This window comes from Haliaeetus albicilla, chromosome 13, assembly GCF_947461875.1.
Source record: "Haliaeetus albicilla chromosome 13, bHalAlb1.1, whole genome shotgun sequence".
Lineage (NCBI taxonomy): Eukaryota > Metazoa > Chordata > Aves > Accipitriformes > Accipitridae > Haliaeetus > Haliaeetus albicilla.
In genome coordinates, this window is record NC_091495.1 from 12,843,452 (window position 1) to 12,861,271 (window position 17,820).

General features: G+C 40.0%; 1 long non-coding RNA gene across 1 annotated transcript in view; it reads right to left on the reverse strand.

Moving 5' to 3' along the window:
* Positions 1 to 17,820, reverse strand: part of LOC138688578 (uncharacterized) — a 37,102-nt gene that overhangs the window by 11,843 nt on the left and 7,439 nt on the right. The gene's annotated exons all lie outside the window — the stretch shown is intronic.

Genomic DNA, 17,820 nt, shown 5'->3' on the forward strand with positions numbered 1-17,820 from the left:
TCTGTTACACCACAGCCAGTAACTTACGGGGCCCACACTTGACAAACACAATTTTAAGAGCCTTCAGAGCTGAACCTCATATGCTATAATTAAGGTGGGGTTGTTTTTCCAGGAAGTTTCTTAGTCAAAACTGATGACAAAAATAAGTATAAATATTATTTTAATAGACCAGTAGAGTCTTAAAATTCAGCTCTGTTCATTGCCCACAAGCCTGTAGTAATATTTGCTGAAACAATGTCAATTAACCAGTGCTGGATTAATTTCTGGCAAATAAATTTTCTCTCACTTCTGTTTATTCCAATATTCAGTATCGATTCTATTGTCACTTAAAGTTGTAGCTGGTGGGTTTTGTTACTCCAGCCATTGCCCTACGGTAATACTAGTACGGTGTGGTGTGTGTTTTATGTTTACAGTATGACAACTAAGTATTTGCTAAGCAGGCAGGAGAACATGTATGGGAGGACAGTCTCCGAAGGTTGCCTCTAACACCTACTACTGTGTGCCCCTTACACAAGTCTCAGTTCTGCTGAGGGAATGATCTAGATCAAGATCAATTTTTAGCATTAGTCATTGAATAAACCTTCTCCCCACACTGAAAATGAAGCTATACCAACCCAACCCCTAAAAGACCCTAGCCAATTAAAGCTAAAAAGGTAATCTGGAAAAACTTACTTAAGTGAAAGAATAAAGTCTAGTCTGCTTAGTTTATCCAAGGGTAAGTAAAATACAATTCTGTTATGTACAAGTACTTGGCAAGTGCTCTCAGTCATGGACTCCAGTCTGGAAGAAAGGATTTAAGATGCAGCAGTTCAGTGCAGAATATAGCCGAGTTCAGAATAAGGAAGGGGGGAAAGCCCCAACTTGGGTATGTGTTCGGTTCTCCATCCCTCAAGTCTTGAAATCAAAACTGTTGTCTTAAATATTTTATTACAGAGCTGAAATAGAAGTAGGTACTGTTTAGTCTAATTACAGTGGGAGGTTGTGACCGACAGTGTGCAGGTAACTAAACTACATAATAGTCATTATGGTTTTTGGCCCAAAAGTCCATGAAACTTAGAATTTTATTAGTAGCTAGATGGCCAATTCTTTTTTTAGGCTTTTAACTTCTCAACACAATGTTTTTTTCTGCTCCAGGCTTACAAAGACCCTGATTCTGCAAGAAACAGCAAAAAATACAACGCTAATTTTTCAGGCTACTCAATAATTTTCATATTTGGAGTAACTATTAAAATGCCTTCCTTTATTATGTAAACACAGATGATAGAAGCTGCATAAAGAATCAGGCCCCAGATATGTCTGAGCCATTATCCTCACACTCAGAATAGCTAGGACAAGTGCCTCAGGGAAAATTGTCAGGATCCCTGGAGTGGACAAGCATCGAATAACCTTGCTATATATAGGAATTTTTCTTCCTAACCTCTCCATTAGAAGCTGGCTTATGTCCTGGCCCACTGAAAATTATATTCCTATTCTGTTTTCCTTTTAGTTTGCCTCCTCAGTGTCAGTTTTGTTTTGTTGTCCTGATACATTTTTGAGCTTGGGGAGGTTAATGAGTCCTGCAGGCCACTTACAAGCTCTTTCAAAAACCCACTTTGTTTCAGAAGAAGCTTCATTCATTGCAAATGTTCTGGTTTTGCATTGGTTGTTCCTTCCCTCTTGTGTTATGAGAGGTTTAAACAAAAAAATGCCTGATGTAGCTTTTTTTCTGTGTCTTTCCTGGTTTTATATACCCCTGTCAGCTTACCATGACTGAGGATTTCTCTGGACTATTTAAATTTCTGTTCTCATTCTGGTAGATCTAGCACCTGCATAGTTAAGTTCCTTCTGCTTTTTATTGTAACATTCAGAGAATTGATTGTCATATCAGTATAATTTATTTAAATACAGTTTGATGGTGAGAGGATTAGATTTATTAATGGATTTACCATTAGTGATTTCCTGACTGCAGTGAAACATATATAAATCAAACACTAAATATGTTAGCAGCTACAGCAAAAAAACCTACTGCCAATAGTTTTTAATTTCCTGCACAAAAACAGACACATTTAATTTTAATGCATAGTAAAGAAGACTAAAAAGATAAAGCTGTTCCATAAGGTAAAGTGAGCAAGCAGGGAATTTACTTCCTTCATCCTAGTCTGTCTGTCTGTCTTTAAAAAACACTCAAATGAGGTTAAGTTTAATAAGCTTCTGCTGGTATCTCCCTGAAATCTTTGAGACCCAAGCAGTCATTTACAGAAACCAACATGCTGCTACCCTGAACCAGAGCCACTGGTTGAGAGCTCTTTGGGGAACGAACAGCTGTCTCCCTAAAGGATCTATGAAAAGTTGGCCTCTGCTTTTCATTTGTGGCCCTTTATTATATGAAAAGAAATCTAAAATATTCAGTTAAGCCAAAGGGTGAGGATGTGGAAAAACTACATACTACTGTGCAAAAAGCTCCTGACCTTTATTTTCTGGTTTGCATGTCTCTCTTCAGCACTTTGTTGTGTAAGGAGGTAGTATATATGCTGTGTATGGTAACGCAGGCAGCACAGCAAACCTCAGTGTGTTAAGGGTAGATATCACAAGGTCAGAAGTGCCAGTTGCACTAATTAGTGCAATCCTGACTAAGAACAGTTACTTGACTTTATTTTTAATGAGCACAAGGATTATGGGAATTTAGATAGAACAATAATCTATTTTTATCTCATATTTTGTAAGCTCAGAAGATGAGTCAGGAATAAGCTGCATAGTAAGATAGGCCAGAGCCATAGCTAAATGAAAAAAACTGCAGGAACAAAAAGTTCCTTGCTTCGCAGCACTGCATGGAAGTCTCCAGGTTACAGCAATAACCCTTACTTGATGTCAAAAGTATGTATTACAATGATAAAGTAATGTACAAGTGTGGCACCCACCTAGGAAATTTAGTATGACAAGATCTTTTTTTTTTTAATACGTTGGTGTTTGCAAGTCAGGAGGGAAAGAAAATATATTTTGCTAACAGTTATACTTATTTCTTCTAATTGCTGCATTATCTGCTATTGAAGGTTAAGAAGGCTAAAACTGTTAAAAGAAAAAAAACCAACAAAAAAGGAGCTGTAGAAAACTGCAGCTTTTCAACTGATCCATCTTCCTCTATATCACAATCTGACAAAAGGGGTATAAGCTTAATGTTTTAACTTCGTCAGGGATTCATTAAAGACAGTTGATGGTTGTAAGGAATTAAGAGATGCCCAGTCTAATCTCTAAAGCGGTCAATTACATTGTCATTATTGTATATGGCACTCCGTTAGAGGATGCCCCAAGGCGGCACCACACAGCAGTTTCACAGGCTACAGACTGAACGTAAACCAGAACAAACTCAAACAATAAGGCTCCTGTGCCTAAACCTGCCAACTGAATAAGCTACAACTGAGAATCCATTTCTGGCTCTTTGTAATGTGTCCTATCATGCTTGTGGTTGCATTGATGATTAATTATGATTCCTATAAAAATAATTAAAAATTAATTATTGAATAATTTTAAAGCATTGTGCTTTTGTGAAGAGACTAAATGTTGGTAATCCAAAATGCTTTATTGAACACCCATACCTTCCAGAATCAAGATGCAAGGTAGTACATAGACTTTCCTCCTAGAAGGACCGTGGTATTTCAATTAAAAAAAAAAGGAAAACCACCCCACATTTCTTTGAAATGGGAGCCTATGTTCTTAGATCACTGCTGTCAATATATGCCTCGAAGACGAAGTTGGGTGTCAGTTACTCCAGACCTGTTACTGTGATGATGACTGTTACTTAAGACTAAATTAATAAGCAAGCAATAAGGCGCATGCAGGAGTCTTGGGTATGTGTTTCCGTAAGCCGTAGGAGTTGACTCACACGCTTATGCATATGTTCTCTGTACGGAAAGGCTCCGCACTGAGATTTGCTTACTCTCTTTCCTGCCTTGTGCACTGACCGCTAGTAATTAAATCAGACAGCGAAGATGGTATCTCCTTTTTGCCAGGAAGACATTTGCATTTCTGAAAAGCTGGAGGCAGACAAAATCGAATCAGTGGGAAAAGTCAAAACAACTTTCTACACCTTGAGAGATGGGAAAGGGGACTCGAAGCTTTTAAAGGATCATTAAACCTCATTCAGAAAAGGATGGGGATAGAAAGCTAGCTTGCTTCTTCCACCTGGGGTCTCTCTGCAAATGCAAGCTAGCCTGGAAAACACATGCTAGGTTAAGTGGGTAGGCCCAGAATCTACAGTTTGTCAGCTTAATACCTGCCCTTGAATGTCTTCAGGATTAGGTTCAGAAAAGTAAAGTGTGACTCTTTCTCCTGTCCTTATAAACTTTTATAAAACTTTTTACTTTTCACACTTAATTTGCTTTTATCCTTACCTGACCAAAGTTACATATGTTTTTAGGATGACTGGATCTCATGAGGGCACCATCTGCTTGGATATGTGATTCAAAAAACTGGCACACTCTGGTAGGTCCCTGTATTCTGGTACATTTTTCTAGGGGGTTGAAAAGATAATGAAGTGCCCCCCACTATGCTGCATGAGCTGGTTGAATCATTTGCAATAGAAGCATTGGTGTGGACAAAATATTTTCTGGTGATTAATCTTAGTTGAGAAAGTAGGGTGAATCCCAGTATTCTACAGGGATTTATAATAACAGTTGATAATTCAGTCTTTTTTAGATATTAGCTTTTCAGATAAGACATAGACCAGGATTCTTCCGATATCAGAATGTGGCATTAATGTCAGCAAAAGTTAAACTGGGTCTGATTTGAATTGTTCTGCTCTTTCCTCAGTCACGCAAATCCCCATGGTACTAAAAACTGGGTGATTTAACATTTGGATTACTATTTTTTGCCCAGGATCCTGTTTTAGGCTGAAAATGAGAAGCTTAAGAGCACATGGAGAAACTAAAGTTTAGCATGAAGGATAAAATGATGGTTTCAGCTTTGCAGAAGGCTGTGGGCTGCTTGCTGGTTATTGTTTGTTCTTTGGACTCCAAACAAAATGTTGCCACAAACATAATTGCACAGGCCAGCCTGTAGGAGAGTCTTGACTTTTGGCAAAGTCCACAGTTCCTTTAAGATGATAAGTCTCTGCTAAATACTTCCCAAATGTAAAATCCTTCCAGAAATTATCTGCCGCAGCTAGAGATAAACCTGCTATTTCTGTCTAATTTTCATTTGAAAGTTGGAGAACATCTCTAAAATAACAGCTCGTAGCCACCAGCTGCACCTGGATTGCTCGATACCTTACTATCCGAATAGCGCAGACTGACAGTATTACCTCACCTGCTGTGGTCCCGCAGAGGCTCTGCTACCTCAGTCCTTCAGGACACTGAGTATCTTTGTTCCAACGTACATCATCAGTGGAAGTTTCCAGTACTGCAATGTTAGAGTCCTTCATCCCCTCCCACAGGAGATGTATAAGTAAGAGGATTATTACATCTGTGCTGAGAATTTTGGCCTGGACATGTCTGTTATTTTAAAAGATCTTTCAGACTGGTTGCTGTCATTAGTTTTCTCTGGTGATGTAGCAGGTTACTGATTATGTTACATTCACCTGATCTGTGGCAGATATCAGGTATTTTGCTAAACTGGTTATCAACCAGATTTACTAGGAAGGCCTGGGCTTCTGTGACATTGGCTTAGCATCTATACTGCTTTCTGGGCCTGCCCAAATAGGAATTTCTCAGATAATAGCTGTGGGATCTTGAGCTTGTCGTCAAGCAGTGACTGAGAGATTTTACAATAAACATTTCAGCTAAATAGCCAATGAGAAGCTGCTTTCTCATTAGCCTTACTTTGTCCCTGCCCACATGCCATCCCAGAGCTGGGGAAGAACTCTGCTGATGACATTCTCTCTGGATTTTTAGCTAAGTAATTTCTCATACTTAAGCGTCACATGAGGAGAAAGCTCACTTACTTATCTCAGGGCTGCACCATAAAACACAGAAAGAGGTGGTAAGGTACTTCTATTCAGCCATGTCACATACCTACAAGAAAGACTTGGAAGGATATTCAGAGATTGCAATTTGCTTTAACATTTGCGTAAAAGTGAAAAGAAAAGGCAGTAAGTGCATGTGTGGCAAAACGAAAATGAAGAGTGGCATTTACAGCTGCTTAGTTTAAAGTCATGAGTAAACATGATGTGAGGGACGCATTACATTTTTGCACTGTATGGGGAGGTCTTTTCTTCCAGCTTTATAAAAACATCCATTTTTATGGTTTGGGTTTTTTTAAGTCATTAGGAATCTAGGACTAGCGTTAGTTATGTATAGAGCAAATGTTAGGGCTAGCAAATGTGTTGAAGTTTAATTCCTGTTTTATATTGTGTAATGGCTTTTTCTCAACAAAAACAAAAGATGTGTCAGGGAAGGAATGAATTTCAAAGTAAATGCCTGAGGCTGAAGTTGGGACACCTGATTGCCTAACTTGGGTGAGATGCCCTGTTGAAGAGTACTGCTCAAACACAATCTCTCAAACCAAGCCAAGTCTACATCACTGGGTAATGTTTAAAACACAATCTGCAATCAGTTCCTAGTGATGCGTGCGCTCAGTGAAAAGCAGCTTCTGAAGCTGCCTGTTCACAGCAGCACCTCTCCTATCTGCAGTACTGGCTCCCCCCAGGTTCCCCAATGGATGGGAGCACTGAGGTCTTAATTCACGGTCCTTACCTGATTTATCTGTGGCAGATGAAGAACTTACTACTGCACCTTTCAGTCTCTCTGCTAGTGGTGACCGCTACATTAAAAAGTTGCAGATGGGCAGTATGCCGTCATACGTTACATTCAGAGTGTGGCATATTGGTTTCAATGGCCCTGATTTCAGTTTGTATTAACCCACCAGGCCAAGAACCGAGGCAGCAGAGGGCTGACTAACAATGCTTGTCGGATCTCACTGCACTGGTCCGAGAGCTTACCAAACACAGAGCCTGAGGAGGAAAAGAAAAGTTCCAGGAAGAAAAAAACAGACTTTAGGACATGGGTCTGGTGAGCTCACTACTGAAGACAAGGTTATGGGACAAATACTCAGTATTCACCTTTACGGGGATTGGTTGCCCATTCAGCAGCAATTAAATGCTGTACCCTGCCCTCTTCTGAACTGTTCCTTGCTAGGGGACCCATAGTGTTTGTATTAAAATGTGTCTCTTCCTGCCTTTTACTCTTTTCTGATATAAGCCCCTTACTTCCAGCTTGTTCTTTTCAAAAATCCGAAGAAAAATAATTACTTGACTGAAGCAGTTAATTTGAATGTAAGAGATAGGAAGCAGCTTTGTAGAAATAATTATGTACAAGCTTAGAGTGATTTAGTTAAACTGGCTCAAGCATGTGCAAGCACATTTATTTTGCTCTGAGACATAGCTTCCACTGTTCCTTGTAAATCTCCAGATGTACTAGTTGCATTGTTGTAAGCAGTACCTTGAACTGGTGCTGCTGCGCAGCTCTGCGTGAAGACCAATTTCTCCATTTTCTCTCCTACATCCATTACTGCAGAAGTAACACCCTGAATTAAAAGTTGTTATAATGGTAAAATAGCCTGCTCTGACAGACTGCATCAAGATGTGAAAACAGATTAACATAACTAGAGGTGAGCTCGTTCTTACTTTTAGGGAGAATGAGAACAATGTCTTAAGAAAACCAGGTCACCTGCTCCTTGGACCCATTTTCATGGGGGTGTCTGTTCCTATCTTGGATGCAATGTGTTAACAGGAACATTGATCCCTCCAAGTGTACGCCTCTCATCCTTGTTGACTAATGCACACTAACAGATTCTGTGGGTGAAGCATCGTTATGTAATTGTGCTTGTGTTGCAGACACTGAACCTCCCATGACATAACAGATCCTGTATTAAAGACAGAAGCAGCTTTATCCTAAGTATTATTGCTAATGTGAACAGACCTAAACATGAGCAGATGCACTGCTGCTACATACAATGTTATGCCACGATTCCGTTAATAATTTTCAATTTAAAAAACATATATTGTTTAATTTGTTCATAAAATAAAAACAGGTCTTCAGGTTCTGAAGATTTTGTAGTTTAACATCTGTGGTGTTATAAAGTCAGTATCAAATAATTGTAAGATGTACATTAAGCAACATATTTTGACCTTGACTACTCAGACCTCAATTATTCAACCCTTCCGGTTATTATAAAAGGGGTCAGGTCCTCTGATCTCAACTAATTAAAATTAAAAATGAAAATGTTCTGAGTTTGTCTGAAACCTCAAAATATATTTAGTATACCAGCAGAGAGAAAGAGATTAAAAATGTGGGGGGGGGGGGGGGGGGGGAGAAAATGAAGGGCCCAATTCATTAGAATAGTATTGATTTTGACACTGAAATGTTGGAGGCCATTTCAATATTTTAAACAACACATGAAGCCTTGTGGTGAGTCCACTGGACTGGCATTGGAAGCAACTCTGAAGCCATGCCCCTCTGGCCTACCAAGTGACTTTGCCTACTTGTGCTTTTGTGTTCTGCACTCAATAACACTGATTTATAAAAACCTTATGCCCACCCAAACAAAAACTAGATATTTTCTGCCAGCACAATATGCTGAATTAGCTTGCGGAGGGATCAAATGAACACCAAATTCTGTGATTCTGCCTGAAGTGAACCTACAGAGGCTAAGTAACAGGTCAGTGTTTCCCGTTGGATGTGACCAATATGACTTTCACCTCAGAAACATTGGACTAACAACTCCATTTCAAGTGAGGTTTAAACTGGGGTCCTGCATCTTGTGGTATGTCTTCTAGGCTTCCTCTTTCCTTGTTGCACATCCCATGCAACCACAAACTGTGTCCTCAGATCTTCTAGACACTGATACCTTATTTTCACTCATTACAAGTTATCTTAGTTTGATTATCACTCCAGTAAACCAGTACTATTCAATCAATGAATATTAGAGGACATAGCTATTTTTTACAACTAGTTGAATCACAGACAGCTAAAGCAGCAATCTTCAGCTGAATTTTTTATTTAAAAAATGAAACCTTTCAGGGAGCTAAGCTCTGTGTGAGCCAACAGGCAACAGCATTGATTGATTTCACAGGGACTGTGCAGAATTCGGTGATCTGTACCACTGAGAAGCAGAGAGCAAATGGTCACACCGTTACTGAAGTTACTGAATGAAAGCTGTCGGTTTAGAGCAGTGCAGGCCAGCACATCTTAAGCAGAAGAATTCAGAGCCAATTCTCATTAATTAGGAGTCACATAACAACTATATGGTATGTTTTTCTGTTAAAGACATTAGGAAAGGCCTATTGGGAAAAGAAATGTATTTTACTAGACTGAATAATAAAAATACTATCTTCCTACAATCTTGCTTGAGTCATATCCATGTAGTTGCAACAATCTATAGAAAGTTAAGAATCCATTTTTAGATTCTTTGACACAATATACAGCAGCAAAGCAAGCATGAAGCTTACAGGAAGTGTGCTGTGGCTATGTCTAAGCTGAACATGTAAGGAAGTGATTGAAAGGCAACTTCTAACAGACACATTAATGTAAGAGAAATAAGAAATTATAGTGGTTTGTACCCCCAAAAGTTCACAATAAAAGTCTAACACCCATTTAAATAGTACCCTTGCTCCTTTGTTTCTGAAGTGAGTCATTGGTAACATCCAACTGGACACAGTAACCTATCACTTAACCTCCGTAAATGACATTTGTACACTGACTAACATTAATTGACGTAACTAACACCTTTACTGCTATGGCACTTTCACAGTAACACTACACCCTTTTGGCATACATACAGCTGTAGGCCTTCCTGGGTCTCCCTGTTAGCTTAGGTAAAAGCATACTCAGAAAAAAAACCTGAACTTACCTATGACCTTCCTGTCAATGCTAACATTGTAAGCACAAATGCATTACACTATAATTCTCCTAAAGCGTAAGATGTATTAAAATAACTATTTGGACTGTCTGCAGTTAGCCAGGCCAAAGAACAGGTGGCTTCTTGTACTTTTACCTACACTTTTTTCATTAGCCTGTGGCTTAATGGAATACTGATCTTAAGACTGAAAAGCTAGATTCAATTGTGACAAAGGACAGCTCTAAAATTAGGCTCAATACTTTATATTTTCAAGGCATTAGAAATGTAGTTTATCCATATATGATATTCTTCATTATGAAATGTATAGACAAAATTACGTTCTCCATCCACCCTATCATGTTAGCAATTTGCAATAAAATATGCTTAGGAATGTTGGATTATCCCAAAACCTAAAGGTTTTAAAATCTAGAATGATTATTTTAAGATATGAGATTATTAAAGGCTTATCTAGGACATGAAAAAGGATTCAGCTCTGTCGTGGCAACATAGGGAAATTACCTTTAAAACATGAAAATGCCTTTAGAGTATTGTATTGCATTTTATTGCCATAAAACAGAATGTTGTCTGGGAGTCTCGATGTTGCATTTCCATGCCATACATTAGGGATGGGAGAAACATTCCCAGTTTCCTAAGGAGAGATTATTTTTGTGGTTGATACATCTGTTCTCACCCTGCCCCGTAGCTTTCAGGCCTATTGGCCATACTCAGTTGCATTTAAATCATGTAGAAGTCTCAAATGTGATCCTAAGAGGGTTTTTTACTGAAAAATTGATAGCTACATGGAGGGCAGACTCCCCAGCTTAATGACCCCCATGAGAAAAAAGGAGGCAGAATACAGGCATTTTATATAACCTGGTCAGCTGGCCAGTCTGTGGATGGCTGCACAGCAACTGCAGCGTGTGCTGTCTATGCCCAGTGGGCATTTCAGGGGAACATGCAGCAGAGCTACTATTATGGGGTGAGAAGCAGAGTTTAGGAGACAAAGAACTCAAATCTGTAGGAATCCAGCATTCATTGGCTCTGTTGCTCATAAAATAACTTGAGAGGATTTATCTTCTACATTTCTTTGAAGAATAATTCTTGGCTTGTGCAATAAATTACTACAGGATAAATGTATGAGAATATTAATAATAAAAGCATCTTGCTCTTCTATGCTGCAACCTGTCAAAAGATCAAAATCTTGATCACTACCTGTCTCCTGTGAGGTTAGTAGCAGAGCTCATTTCATTCCAGAGAAACAGAAGTAACACACAGCCACTGTGCCTGACTTGCTTGTGGCCACACAGGAAAACCAACAGGGAGGGTTTCAGTAAAAACAAGCCTCACCATTTTTAATAGCAGGATGTGGATAACTGACCTTCCTGTTGTCCTTGTTTAAAGGAAAGGAAGGACTTAGTCAAAACTGAAGCTACATGACTGTATTCTGGTTGTAGTCTACTGAAATAATTGCTACCTGGAAGTAGCAAATAAGTTGCTTGTTAGATCAAGTAGGAGATTCTGTTATTCTTGTAGAAGTTACGTTTACAGAAGCCCCCTGAAATCATCTAGTTTCCTGAAGCTTTTCAAGCATCATACTTAAACTGATTTTTATAGATGATGTCTTTTTATTATAGGCACTGTGATACAGCCAGTTACTAAAATAAGCCTACACTAGCTATTCAGAGTGAAGTCAGAGATGAGGCACCTAATGACTTGAATAGAGCTGATACTTTGTGTTAGTACCTTAGTACAGCATTAAGTTCTGATTTTACAAATTCAGCTGTTAAGATATCAAAAGTTAAGGAAATTTCTTTCATCAGCTGGATAGGAACCTGTCCATGTTGTTTCTAAAAATATTAATAGCCCTAAAATGTTTTCTGAGCTAACAGGAGGCTATCAGGGCAATGAGTTAGGAGCAGATCGGGCTGAGCCCTATTCTCCCCAGCCCTCTTACCTACCTCTCCCTTGCTTGTAATGCCTGTCCTCACACCTCTTGGCATTTTTGCCATGTTTGGGTTTCTTCAGTGGCCAGCTCCAGCATCAGTCTTTAGCTTGGCTCTCCACAGGAAGATCACAAAGTCATTATGTACAGCACGTTGGGATCAAGAAGAGGCCATGTCTGAGAAACTGGCAGTGAGCCTAGAGCAGCTCTGTGCTATGCTTTCTGTGGGTATTTGTAGAAGAGTGGGTGGAATAAATCTCTCTGCTGGGTAGGGGTATCTGGCATGGCAGGAGCCAAGCTCACACAAGGTAGCTTGAGATCACATTTCTTTTTAGAAAGGGGAAGAGAAGACAAAGGGAAGTGAGGCTGTTTTCAGTGAGGTATAAAGAGACTGCAGATTGGGTTTCCTCACCCTGGGCCATTCATTATTTCAGGACTTTGCCCTCATTCTCAGGGTTGCAAGACCTAAATTACCCTGTGTGTATTAATTACCCTGTGTGTATTAATACATCAAATCATTGAAGATAGGGAGAGGATCCGCTCTGATACTGTGTAGGGATTGTAGCCAGTAGTGTCTGTTTTTCTGATTATACTGGCCTCAATGCTATTCATTCTTCATTGATACCAGTGTTAGAAGGAAAGGAATTGTGCATATTTTAAATTTAACCTGTACTGTTTTTCCTAGCTATGTACACAGAATCCATCCTTTCACTGCTGGTTTGTTTTGGGCATTGTTAGTGGAAAAAGAGCCAGAAAAAAAAAAAAAAGTTTTCCTGTTTCCTGCTGGGAACAGCTAGATGTCCTATGATTTGAGCAATGTGTTAGACCACATGATCTCCAAAAATCCCTTCCAACCAAAATTAGTCTATGATTCTATGCCTGTCTCCTGTTTAGAAGGAATTGCCACTTCCCACAGACCTGTGTGTGTTATGCACTTTGTAGACCCATGCTAATCATTTTCTGTCTCCAAGCTAGAGCTGCAGTTTTGTGGGACTTTAGGGCTCTTGTATCCACAGAGGCTGCCAAGTCCAAAGTTGCTGTTCTGCCTAGACAGCAGTGTATATGCATATGCATTGTATATGGGATTGTCTGCTGTTCAGAGATTCCTTGTAACACCGAAACTTGGGGGGTGGGGGGTGAAATGAGGACAGGATGACAATATTCATAGCAGAAATACCTCACAGTAATAGTTGTCATCTCCATTACTGTCAAATTAATTCTGAATTGTTGCCCATCGTACACTGTTTAGCTTGAGGGAAGCGAAATGGTGGCTTTGCTTCTGTGGCAGAAATGAGAATAGTTCAGCCCTCTGAGGAACCTTGCAGAGTGGCAAAGGAAATGTCAAATACCATTTGGTCAAAGAGTGTTTTTAAAGTCCTCTGAGGAATAGTCCTTGCTCATCTCCACTACATATATAAAATAGAGAAACAGAGGGAGCTTTTTGTTTAGGAAGTATCAGCATTCAGACAAAGCTGGGGATGTTTGGAGATGAGGCAACGTTTGGACTGAGACACAAGTTTTACAGACTAAAACTGCACCTTCAATCAGCTATACTTTGATTTGAGAGCAGCAAAGAACAGTAGATGGGAAAACAAACTGAAATTCAGCATTTGCAGGCTCAATTTCTGGATCAACAATTAACTTGTCATGTGACACCAGGCAGGTCCATGGCGCTATCACCACTCATTCTCTAATCCAGCACAGTGAGAATCAGTGCAGCAGACCTTCTAGTCCAAACTAACTATCTCAATATTTAAACTCTTAGACAAAATCTAGATATGTGTTTAAGCACTCTGATAAATGATATTGCATGACAATGAGTGTTAAGTATCTCAATAAAGGAAAGAACATCTATTTAGATGCCTAGTTAGAATTAAAATCCCCGAAGAGGTCTGTTTCTACCTTTGTAGTGTACATATTACGTCTAGAGAAAGGAAAAGATGAGCATATGCTGAAGAGAAAACAAGGGAAACTGATCCCTCAGTGGACTTTAATCAGTTTTGCCCTGGATGCCTCTCTGTCAAGTTGATGGTTCATTTAAGTTTTTTCTTCCCTCACTTGAAGATCTACATGAGATTTCCTTGGATTCCCCAGCTTACCAAATTGAGATTTGGTGGAAACATATTGAAGGAGAAAATGGGAAAGTGCAGCACAAGTCCTGTCTCTAAAAGCCAGTTAGAAGTCTTGAGAAAGAAGCTAATGGTGCTGAATGAACTTCATGTGATGGTCTTGTCTAGAAAGCACTATGAAGCTGAGTGCTACCAAACCTGTATGTTAATACCAGAACTATCTTAGATGTATGGAGTGTGAAATAATGATTAGGCCCCTTCTGGTCTATGATGCTAGTGGTGTACCGTACTGACAGAATTAAATGTTTAAGAGTCATATACTTGGGGTGATTACACAAAACCTGGATTATTCTCTGGGGTCAGGCAACTGCTACTGTTGCTTAAGGCTTCACAGATTAATGGTCATCCTCCACCTTGTAAAGTGACTTTAAAATTGCAGTCAAAAAGGAACTTAGAAATTATGATGACAGTCTGCACTAATTACTCTGTGTGCAAGTAGGTACAAGTAGTTTGCTACATATGCATTCTACATGCCTGGCTAAAAACAATGCAAGACTCTCAGCAGGAGCTGGTGTGAAAACAGCTAACGGGAGCCCAGGTGCAACTAGTAGGCTCACCTCAAGGAGAGAGCAACCCCTGTAATTCCTGGCACAGAGTTTACAGACTGCAAATTTTGCCCTCTCCCTTGTTTTCTTCCCTGGGCTCATAATGGTGGCTGTGTGGCTCCCTGTGGCCAGAGGAAGAATCACTTTTTCTGCGGTGAGCAACTCCGGTGAAGATTTTATTTGTGGGGTCACTTTGACATAATTCTAGGAGGTGGCATTGTAACTTTTGGCTGTTAAAGGCTTCAGTCTATTCCATATAAAGCTTTGGGGCATGACTAATTAATATAATAATCACCTCTAGCAGAGAACACATTAACTGCTTGAACTCTCAGGACTTAGAAGATTACAGAGAACAAGTTGGAAGACACTGAGAAATTGAATTAGCAGATTCTCAGGATGGCAGCCAGTAAGGGACTTCATGCACTCATGTGTGCTAAGGGATAAGCTCTGTGCCCTGGGGACCCAGGCAAAGCTGCTGTCTTCTCTGGGATTACACCGTGTGGGTACTTCCCTGAGGACAAAAGGGAATGAGCTCCAGAGTGCTCTGGAGCCCTGTATTTATTCAAACTAATATTCTGTGAAACAAATGATCTAATTAACTAAACAGGCATTTGACCACAAAAATGTTATGTTATTTTTAGCTAACGTTGCAAACCTACATAAGGGTTGCTTCTTTTTCTCACTGAAACTCTGCATCTATTTTCTACAAAATTCCCCTATTTTTCTTATTTAAATCATCAGTAACCTGTGTGGCTGCTCTTGAATTTTGATCCTCAGAGCCTGTTATATCTCTTCATCCTTTCTAATGATGAGATAAGCTTCTAACAGAAAGACAGAAGTAATCAGGATCTTTGAAACAAGTTGTAACCAACAAAACAGGTACAAGTAGTCTTTTGTTTTCAAGTAGAAAAAGAGAGATCAGATCAATGTGATCCATAAAATTACATTCTAGTTTGGATTTTTATTACAGATTTCCAGGCTTCAGGCTAAGTTTGAGATGATACTGACATCACCAAAATGGAAACAAATAAAATAGTCTCAGATTCTGAACTTGAGCCCCTCCAAAACTGAATGAAGTATCGTAGAAATCAGATTTCACATTCAGAGGGAGAAAGTCATAATGGCCTTAAGTATTTGTCTGTTGCATACCACAATAATTGTTATCATCTTAATTTTGCAGACTTGGGGACTGTGGTCTGCCTGAGGTGTCAGCAGCCACTACTAAACTTTTTGTTTTATACTGTAGCCACTAACAATATTTCCCCCTACTGTGTACCATTGCTGCAACATTTTGTCCCATTCTCAGTTTCCAGAAGGATGATAGAAATCTGGAAGAAAAAAAAAACCATGATCAAAGGCTGCACAGATGGTTCTGTAACAGCTGATAGGTAGCTGCGGTTGTTGATGAGTATTTTGGAGATGACAGACAGCGAGGGCAAAGAAGAATTACCGCCAGCATTTAAAGGGACTCTGCCAGCCCACAAAATCATCCTGATGAAATTCTTAAAAAAAATTTCCAGCACCAAGATTTCTTAAACAGGAATAAACTCCCCCAAAGACAGGGTCATACCACTCTCTTTTTAAGACAATTTAAAACTGTGCTGTGCAGTAGCTTTCAGAAAACGTGACCTTGGGAATAGAAATCTCTTAAGTGTCTTGCACAAGCTATTTGCTCTGTGCTGCTGTGACCAATTACAGAATTACCTTCTGTTGTAACATGGTACGCATAGTGTCCTGGAGGAAAGAACTCAGGTTCTGACAAGTAATAACCACAGTTCCTATCAAGTTGACTTTTGACAGAGTACCAGTCATATACTACTGCAAAGTGCTGAAGGGGCTTACTATGGAGACCATTTGACACAGCAGGCAGATCTTCGGGGTCCTTTATGAAAAGCCTTGATAGGCACCATGAGGCCAAATCCATCAGCTACTCTGTTCATACCCAGGAGCACTCCTGGTCGAGGCCCAGTAGCTGAGAATGGTGCTCAAGGCACTGTGACATGTGCAGCAGAGGCTCAGGAGCCCACGGCTACCCAGACCGCTCTGGGAAGTGTTACACAACCATGGTCTGAGCCTGCAGATTGCAACTCTTTGCTACACTACCACATACAAAATCTCAGCCATGCAACTCTCCCATTTTCTGCTGCAATGCATGTCAACAGCAGCAGGAGGGAGGCTATGTACCACCTGGACATGCTAAACAGCTAGAATATCCCAAATTATTGGATGTATGATTAGACAGTTGTCATGAAAGATCAAGCATGGTTTCAGTCTTGGGTATGTGTGGAAAAAAAATGAAGTTTGTATAATTTCAACACGAGAACCTAGGGCCTGATTAACAGCAGTCAGAGAGACATTCTCTTGGACCTTGACATATCCAAGACTATGGCTTTCCCCATAACCATAACAGGTTGACAGGGTGACTGTCAGATTGAAGGACAAGAGGTTTCTGAACACGAAGGCATCCTTAAAGAATGAAAGAGGTATTGTTGCTCTACCTCCAGAAGCCTGCCATCCAGCTGATGGGCCTTGGGGTCTTTCAGGTAGGTGAGTCATTCCATCAAATTTCATCTGTCTTGGGGGAGATGGAGGAGTTCCTCCCCAGAAATGATCTCCGAGACAACATGAAGGAGTGAGAGCGAAACACTGGTGAGCCACTTTTTATGTTTCCCAGTCATCCTTAGCAGTGGGTTTAGCATGTGATATGACAACCAGACATGATTCTGAGATAATGCTCTCAAACATTAAGCAATAAATGACAAGGACTGATGTTGGTTTAGGATGCTGTCTTAGGAGCTCATCCTCACTCCAAACTTCACACAGTCATTCTGGATGCATTTAGCCTCTTCAGACAGTTCTGCTCTTTTTATAGGTGCCCTTGCTCTGTTTGAGGGTCCACTCCATGCACAGACAACTGATGCATAGCCATCTGCCAGCTGTATGAATATGTCCCTATTAGACATTTTACTTAAGCACTCTGAGATGCCTCTAATTTCTGATGGTGTAGTCCAATCTTTCCAGGAAAACCTTACAATAGATATTTTTATTTGGATATAAAACGATCCTGTGCTGCAGTGACTTTTTTTTCCCGCTGTGGTCTGTCACAGGGCTGAGGGCACATAATCCTACTGAACAGGTAATCGCCTGGAAAGCGATATCAGCCCTGAATAGAGATCTTTCATGCAGCACGTTCTCCCTCTGGTCCCAGATATTTCCAGGTAGCTTTTGACATTTTCTATTGTTGGATTTGCTGCGTGTCAAGATAACTCCTCCGAACAAGACAGGAACAGCTTCATTGACCTGGAAAACTATGACCTGTTTCTTCTCTTCCACTTGGAAGACTAACCTTGAACTTCTGATGCCTGCCACCAGCAGCTAAGCCTCACTGTTTGGCAAG